The 8,281-nt window shown below is 51.0% G+C and overlaps 1 protein-coding gene across 2 annotated transcripts in view; it reads left to right on the top strand.

Annotated features, from left to right (window-relative positions):
• The first annotated feature begins 3,646 nt into the window (after window positions 1-3,646).
• hivep2a (HIVEP zinc finger 2a) overlaps window positions 3,647-8,281 on the top strand; it is a 250,346-nt gene continuing 245,711 nt past the window's right edge. Inside the window, exon 1 of one of the 2 annotated variants that reach the window (XM_052011708.1) lies at window positions 3,647-3,706. The gene's annotated coding sequence lies outside the window, so the exon portion shown is untranslated. Of the gene's footprint in view, window positions 3,707-3,949; window positions 4,228-8,281 lie in introns of those variants that run through there. The other variant, XM_052011709.1, reaches the window with a different exon arrangement.

The following is an 8,281-nucleotide window of genomic DNA, read 5'->3' as shown; positions in this document are numbered from 1 at the left end:
TTCTCCCCTCTCCCATCGGGCAGAAGATACAAAAGCCTGAAAGCACGTACCACCAGGCTCAAGGACAGCTTCTATCCTGCTGTTATAGGACTATTGAAGAGTTCCCTAGTATGATAAAATGGACTCTTGACCTCACAATCTACCTCGTTATGACTTGCACCTTATTGTCTGCCTGCACTGCACTTTCTCTGTAACTGTGACACTTTATTCTGCATTCTGTTATTGTTTTCCCTTGTATTACCTCAATGCACTGTTGCAATGAGATGATCTGTATGAATGGTATGCAAAACAAAGTTTTTCACTGTACCTCGGTACATGTGACCGGGATTGCTCTGAGAGCCCGCATTGGTTCAATGGGATGAATGGCCTCTGTGTTACGAAAATATGAGACCAAGACATGGGCAAAAGTGCTTCCCCAAAGAGTTTGGGGCCCACCGAGAGCTTGACTCAAGTGAGGACAGAGGTGGAAAGGCTGGGAGGTTTAGGGGATGGAAATCCCGATGATTATGCTGCTGATGGATGTTTCAGTGATGAAGCCCACCAAAGCCAAAGAGCTGTCTGAGAGAAGAAAGAGGAGGTCACCTCAGAGAGGGGAGGTAGACTTACCTCCCTCGTGGACCAGTTGAGATTTTCAGGCATTTTGTGGCCATCATTAAGACAAGATATCTTTATTAGTCACATGTACATTGAAACACACAGTGAAATGCATCTTTTGTGTAGAGTGTTTTGGGGGCAGCCCACAAGTATCCATAAGACAAAGGAGCAGAAGTCGGCCATTCGGCCCATCGAGTCTGTTCTGCCATTCTATCATGAGCTGATCTATTCTCCCATTTAGCCCCACTCCCCCGCCTTCTCACCATAACTTTTGATGCCCTGGCTACTCAGATACCTATCAATCTCTGCCTTAAATACACCCAATGACTTTGCCTCCACAGCCGCCCGTGGCAATAAATTCCAACAAAACACTTCCAGCGCCAACATAGCATGCCCACAACTTCCTAACCCGTACGTCTTTGGAATGTGGGAGGAAACCGGAGCACCCGGAGGAAACCCACGCAGGCACGGGGAGAACGTACAAACTGCTTACAGACAGCGGCCAGAATTGAACCTGGGTTGCTGGTGCTGTAATAGTGTTACGCTAACCGCGACACTACTGGGCCTGCCCCATTTTAGCTCTTTATACCAGAATTCCACAGCTGTGTGATTCAGACTCAATTGTCCAGACCACCCGATGCTACGAGCAGCAAACTGAACGTGGATGGGAACCAGCAACTTCTCCTTCCTCCACAACAGCCGTCCACGCCCTTCAAAGTCACAACGCTGGGATAAGCTCCCACCTGCATTCAGAGTAAGGTTGTAAATGTGGATTACAACATAGAACAATACAGCACAGGAACAGGCCCTTCAGCCCACTATATCTGTGCGGAACTAATTCACCATCATCAACGTCCCACAGAACCCGTCCTGTGCCCAACACATTGATGCAATCACTGGGAGAAAGTGCACCAGTCCTTACAGAGGGGTCAGCAGCGGAAAGGGTGAGCAGTTTTGAGTACCTGGGCGTTAACATCTTAGAGGATCTATCCTGGGCCCAACACATTGATGCAATCATGAAGAAGGCATGCCAGTGGCTATACTTCATTAGACGTTTAGGGAGATTCGGTATGTCACCAAACACTCTTGCAAATTTCTACAGATGTACAGTGGAGAGCATTCTGACTGGTTGCATCACAGCCTGGTATGGACTCTCCAAAGCACAGGATCGCAAGAGGCTGCAGAGGGTTGTAGGCTCAGCCAGCTCCATGACAGGCACAACCATCCCCACCATCGAGGACATCTTAAAGAGGTGATGCCTCAAGAAGGTGGCATCCATCACTAAGGACCTTCACCACCCGGGACATGCACTCTTCTCATTACTACCATCGGGGAGGAGGTACAGGAGCTTTACACACTATATTCTGCATTCTGTTTTTCTTTCTACTGCCTCGATGTACTTACGTTAGGCCGCATTTAGAGTATTGCGTGCAATTCTGGTCACCGCACTATAGGAAGAATGTCGAGGCTTTAGAGGGGGTGCAGAGGAGATTTACTAGGATGCTGCCTGGATTAGAGGGCATGTGCTATCAGGAGAGGCTGGACAAACTTGGGCTCTTCTCTCTGGAGCGGCGGACGCTGAGGGGTGATCTGTTGGAAGTGTATAAAATTATGAGGGGCATAGATAGGGTGGACAAGCAATATCTTTTTCCCATTATTGAGTGATCCAATACCAGAGGGCGTGCATCTAAGGTGAGAGGGGGTAAGTTCAGAACAGACGTGAGGGGTACGTTTATCACTGAGAGAGTGGTGGATGCCTGGAATGCGTTGCCTGATAGGGTGCTGGAGGCAAATTGGGGGCTTTTAAGAGGGGCTTGGATGGGCACATGAATGAGAGGAAAATGGAGGGATATGGACATTCTGTAGATAGGAGGGAATAGCTATGTCGGCACAACATTGTGGGCCGAAGGGCCTGTACTGTGCTGTACATAGAACATAGAACACTACAGCACAGTACAGGCCCTTCGGCCCACAATGTTGTGCCGACATTTTATCCTGCTCTAAAATCTATCTAATCCTTCCCTCCCACATAGCCCCCTATTTTACTGTCCTATGTTCTACGTCCGGCACGATCTGTCTGGATAGCAGGCAAACAAAAGCTTTTCATTGTATCTCGGTACGTGACAATAATAAACCAATTGCAATAGGCGAGTGGGTGGAATCTAGGGCGAGTTGATGAGAAAGTGGGGCGAATTAAAATGGGATTAGTGTGGCGTTTGTGTAAATGGTTAGCATGGTCTCAGTGGGCCGAACGGCCTGTTTCCCTGACTCTACAAACCGCAGTGGGATGTTAATGGCTCACTGTGGATCTCTCTCTCTCTCTCTCTCTCTCTCTCTCAGCACAATTCCCCCATGGATAAAACGGCGTGGGAGTTCATCCCGCCCCGGATCAAGCACCAACGCCGGCTGTCACTTACCACAAGATCACAGAGAGCTGCCCTGCCTTTGCATCTCTGCATTCCTTTCCCCCCCCCCCCCCCCACCGCTCTTGGGGAGACGGTGGACCCGAGTTTGGCATGGGGGGGGGGGGGAAGGGGGAGCTTAACCCGTGGAGGCATGCAAGGGGTTAACTGCTAGCACACAGGGCTGTGTTGTTCCTCCGCTGGCGGCTGGTGACGGCGTTCCTGCCACAATGACATTCAGCTCTGGCTCGGGGGAATCATTGAAGGTCGAATGCATGTGTGTGTGTTTGCAGAGGCTATCCTGACGGTGTTTCCACAGACACCCCCAAGCTCACTAAACATCAGATAAGGTCAAACGTGTAATTCTTTCAACCCACTATTGACAAAGCAGTGCATTTTTCTGATAAGATTTCTTTTATGGGTTAGAAAACTTTGATTGAGATAACTGTTTGATATTCCTCTCTCCCTCGCAGTGACTTGTAGTGGCGTTCCGCTTCTCTGAGCGCCACGATGGGAGATCCAACAACGTCACGGAACCGAGTCTCCAAGATTTTTTTTTCATAACAATTTCTATTCTGGGAATTGCTGCCAGGAATAACCCGTCAGCCGACAACACACACACACACACACAGCAGCGTCAGGGTAAAAACAACTCACCCATCGAGGGACGGGAACGAGAGAGGCGAGCATAGAGAATCCCCCTTTTACAGGTGAACTAAATAATTTAAGAGCAGGGAATACGCCCACTCGACCGACAAGGTGCGGGGGAACTGCACCTCCCTACTTTGAAATCACTTCATTTTATCCTCCCCCCCCCCTTTGCAAGGTGGGTTGGCAATTTGTTTCAAAATAACTTTTGTTGGGAGAACGGGGATGTGTTCCTTGCGGTAAGATTGTTTTTTTTGGTCTATGTACAGTGTGTTTGTTTTGGTAGAATTGCAATCGAACTGCAACGTTGTAAATGCACAGACAGGTTAATTTATCTGCTGTTTGTACAGTTGTAATCTGGGCTGCGAAAGAGGGATGGAGAGGATTTATTTTTTTTTCTGCAACAGAATCCCCGGGTTAACCGGGACAGGGGGGAGGGGATGTGCGGGGAACACCCTCAGAGGAGAGCAGCTCTGCACAAGGATGTTGAATCGGGTTTGAGGTTGATTCCGTCGCCGTGCGCGGATAACTGTTACATGATCAGCACGGAGTCGCCGTTGCCCCAAGTGAATGGACACATAAGGTGCGATTGTTTCTGGCTGATGGTTGTCTGGTCCCACACCGGGTCCCGGCCGTGCTTTGCTGCTCCGGTTTTTTTTTAGCCCGGCTCCTGGATCCCGGGTTATTGCTCCGGTTCCAATCCCGGTTCTGCTCTGGGTTTAGCTCGGATCTTGACCCGCGTTATTGCTCCGGTTCCAGTCCCGGTTCTGCTCTGGGTTTAGCTCGGATCTTGACCCGGGTTATTGCTCCGGTTCCAGTCCCGGTTCTGCTCTGGGTTTAGCTCGGATCTTGACCCGGGTTATTGCTCCGGTTCCAGTCCCGGTTCTGCTCTGGGTTTAGCTCGGATCTTGACCAGTGCTATTGCTCCGGTTCCAATCCCGGTTCTGCTCTGGGTTTAGCTCGGATCTTGACCCGGGTTATTGCTCCGGATTTAGCTCGGATCTTGACCCGTGTTATTGCTCCGGATTTAGCTCGGATCTTGACCCGGGTTATTGCTCCGGTTCCAGTCCCGGTTCTGCTCTGGGTTTAGCTCGGATCTTGACCCGGGTTATTGCTCCGGATTTAGCTCGGATCTTGACCCGTGTTATTGCTCCGGTTCTAGTCCGGGACCCCGGCCCCAGCTGTTGCTCCGGTTTGTCCCGGCCCGGGTTATTGCTACGGATTTAACTCGGATCCCGGCCCGGGTTGTTGCTCCGGATTTAGCTCGGATCCCGGCCCGGGTGGTTGCTCTGGGACACCCCGGCAATGCCGCCCGCCTGCTGGCCCGGCTCCAGGTCGTGTCCCTGATCTTCTGCCGGGCAGCCGGTGTTTGGGAAAAGCTCTGTGGGCGGAACTGGAGCGTTCCGGGAATGTTCCATGACGTGCGGGGTGAAGGAGGGCGAGGGACGGGAACGAGAGAGGCGAGCATGTGACACTTCTCCTCCCTTCTAACACCGACCGGCCGCCCTCCCCGGCACTGTCCCGCACCCGGAGCTCCCGCTCCCCACCCGGCCAAGGGGGAGACACCCCGACCCGACCCGACCCGACCCCAGCCTCCTGCTCCCGAACAGCCTGGCTGTTTGCTTTCCCCGAGAAACTCCCTGCCGCATTCCCTGCTGGCAGCTGCAGCGTAAACAGTTAACGGCGGCCGGGTGTGACTGACTGACACAGGGGACTTCCCCGGGATGAAAGGATTCCCGCTGGGGAGAGGCGAACACAGCGTCGTTGCATGTTGCGTCTGTGTGTGGAGTGTGGAGGTCCACACTTGTTTACCCATGGAGCACAGGCCGGCCATTGGCCCGACTGTCTGCATTTCAGTGTCCAGCCGCTGCATCTGCCCGGGGTGGGAGCGGCAGGCTGTTCGGCGGGTGGTGGGGGTGGTGGGGACGGGACTGTAGGTTTGGGAATTGTCGGGGGAGGGTGGTTGCGCACAACGGGTGAAGTGAGGGCCTCCTGGTGATCCCAGTTCTGCTGGGTGGTCATTACCCCTGATGCGTTCGGTCCGTTCCACGGAAATTTATGACGGGAGGCCATTCGGACCACCCCCCCAGCATCTGCCGTCTCTGTGTCTCTCTTCTTGGGTGTTGTCCTCACCGACAGTGGCTTTTTAAACACTAATCCTATTAAATCTGTGTGTGTGTGTGTGTATGCCTCTACCTGTATATGCCTGTATGTGTGTGTATGCCTCTACCTGTGTGTGTGTGTATGCCTCTACCTGTATATGCCTGTATGTGTGTGTATGCCTCTACCTGTGTGTGTGTGTATGCCTCTACCTGTATATGCCTGTGTGTGTGTGTATGCCTCTACCTGTGTGTGTGTGTATGCCTCTACCTGTATATGCCTGTATGTGTGTGTATGCCTCTACCTGTGTGTGTGTGTATGCCTCTACCTGTATATGCCTGTGTGTGTGTATGCCTCTACCTGTGTGTGTGTGTGTGTGTGTGTGTGTGCCTCTACCTGTATATGCCTGTATGTGTGTGTATGCCTCTACCTGTGTGTGTGTGTGTGTATTTCTCCATTCGTGGAATGTGCCTGTCTATTGTCCAGCAGTAACCGCCCCTGAACTGAAAAGGTTTCGCGCAGCGCAGAGGTGTAGCCAGTGGAGCCACTACCCCCAGCAACCCAGGTTCAGTCCTGACCTCTGCTGCTCTCTGTGTGGAGTTTGCAAGTTCCCCCTGTCGGTTTCCCCCGGGTGCTCCGGTTTCCTCCCACATCCCAAAGACGCAGGTGAATTGGCCGCTGTAAATTACCCCTAGTGTGTGGGTGGGTGGCAGAACCTGGGGGGAGTTGATGGGACTGTGGGGGAGAATAAAATGGGATTGGTGTAAATGGGTGTGATGGTTGGTGTGGACAGAAGGACCCTGTTGTGTGGGACACAATCCTGGACAGGATTGGTGGGATGGCAAAGTTCCTGCCCTGAAGGTTATTAGTTAAACGTTTTCCTTTACCAACGGTCCAATGGTCATTGACACTAGTACTGGTATTGCCACCGAAGCTTACAGACCAAATGCTGGCAAATGGGACGATGGTCAGCATGGGCACGATGGGCCGAAGGACCTGTTTCTGTGCTGTACATCTCGAGCTTTAATTTCAGATTTCATAGTCATACAGCACGGAAACAGGCCCTTCGGCCCAACTGGTCCATGCCGACCAAGATTCCCATCTAAGCTAGTCCCATTTGCCTGCGTTTAGCCCATATCCCTCTGAACCTTTCCTTACCATGTACCTGTCTAAATATCTTTTAAATGTTGTTAGTGTACCTGCCTCAACCACTTTCTCTGGCAGCTTGTTCCATATACCCACCACCCTCTGGGTGAAAAAAGTTGCCCCTCAGGTCCCCTTTAAATCTCTCCCCTCTCACCTTAAACCCATGCCCTCTAGTTCTCGATTCCCCGACCCTGGGAAAAAGACTGAGTGCATTCACCCTATCTATGCCCCTCATGATTTTACACACCTTGATAAGATCACCCCTCGTTCTCCTACACTCCAATGAAAAAAGTCCAACCTGCTCAATCTCTCTCCACAACTCGGTCCCTCGAGTCCCGGCAACATCCTCATAAATCTCCTCTGCACTCTTTCCAGTTTAATGGCATCTTTCCTATAGCAGGGTGACCAAAACTGAACACAATATTCCAAATGCGGCCTCACCAACATCTCGCACAACTGCAACATAACATCCCAACTCAGTTTATTTAATGACATGAATTTAAATTCTCCAGCTACCATGGTGGGATTTGAACTTGCGCTTCTCCATCAATAGTGATCTCTGGCTATTAGTCCAGGAACTTAACCACTATACTACCATGTCATCGCCATTCTTTAGGCCAGTGAGTTCCTGACCCCACCACTACAGCACCCTCCACAACTCCTTGGTTGAGGAGAAAGAAATCCTGAACATCCAGTTAACTTGCGTCTGTTTCCTTCATGGTGATCACTGTGCCAAGGGAAGTGTATCTGATAAACCCTTCCAAACAGGTCCTTTTCTCTCTCCACAGATGTGTGTCAAATACCAGAGGGCGTGCATTTAAGGTGGGAGGGGGAAAGTTTAAAGGAGATGTGCAGGGCTAGTTCTTTACACAGAGAGTGGTGGGTGCCTGGAACGGGCTGCCAGGGGTGGTGGTGGAGGCAGGTACGATGTGGTGTTTAACAGGCTGTTAGACAAACTTATGAATATGGAGGGATATGGATCATGTGCAGGCAGAAGGGATTTAGTTTAATTTGGCATCATGTTCGGCACAGACATGGTGGGCTGAAGGGCCTGTTCCTGTGTTGTACTGTTCTGTGTTCTACATTGCTTAAAAACTCTCTGTGCCCAGGTTGAGCCTGAGAAATTCTAAAACCTGCTGTAAACTGGATGAACCACTGGAGAGCAGTTACTGATGAGCTCATGCTCCCAGGATCTCGCACTATTCTGGCTGGAAGCAGTTAATTTGTAGAATTGATGCTTTATTTAAATAAGCAATGAGTTGGCCCAAAATAAATCTGTGTGTGTGTGTGTTTCTCTCTCTCTCTCTCTCTCTCTCTCTCTCTCTCTCTCTCTCTCTCTCTCTCTCTCTCTCTCTCTCTCTGTGTGTGTGTCTCTCTCTCCCTGTCTCTCT

Source organism: Pristis pectinata, chromosome 3, assembly GCF_009764475.1.
Source record: "Pristis pectinata isolate sPriPec2 chromosome 3, sPriPec2.1.pri, whole genome shotgun sequence".
NCBI lineage: Eukaryota > Metazoa > Chordata > Chondrichthyes > Rhinopristiformes > Pristidae > Pristis > Pristis pectinata.
This window is presented reverse-complemented; position numbering and strand designations above follow the sequence as displayed.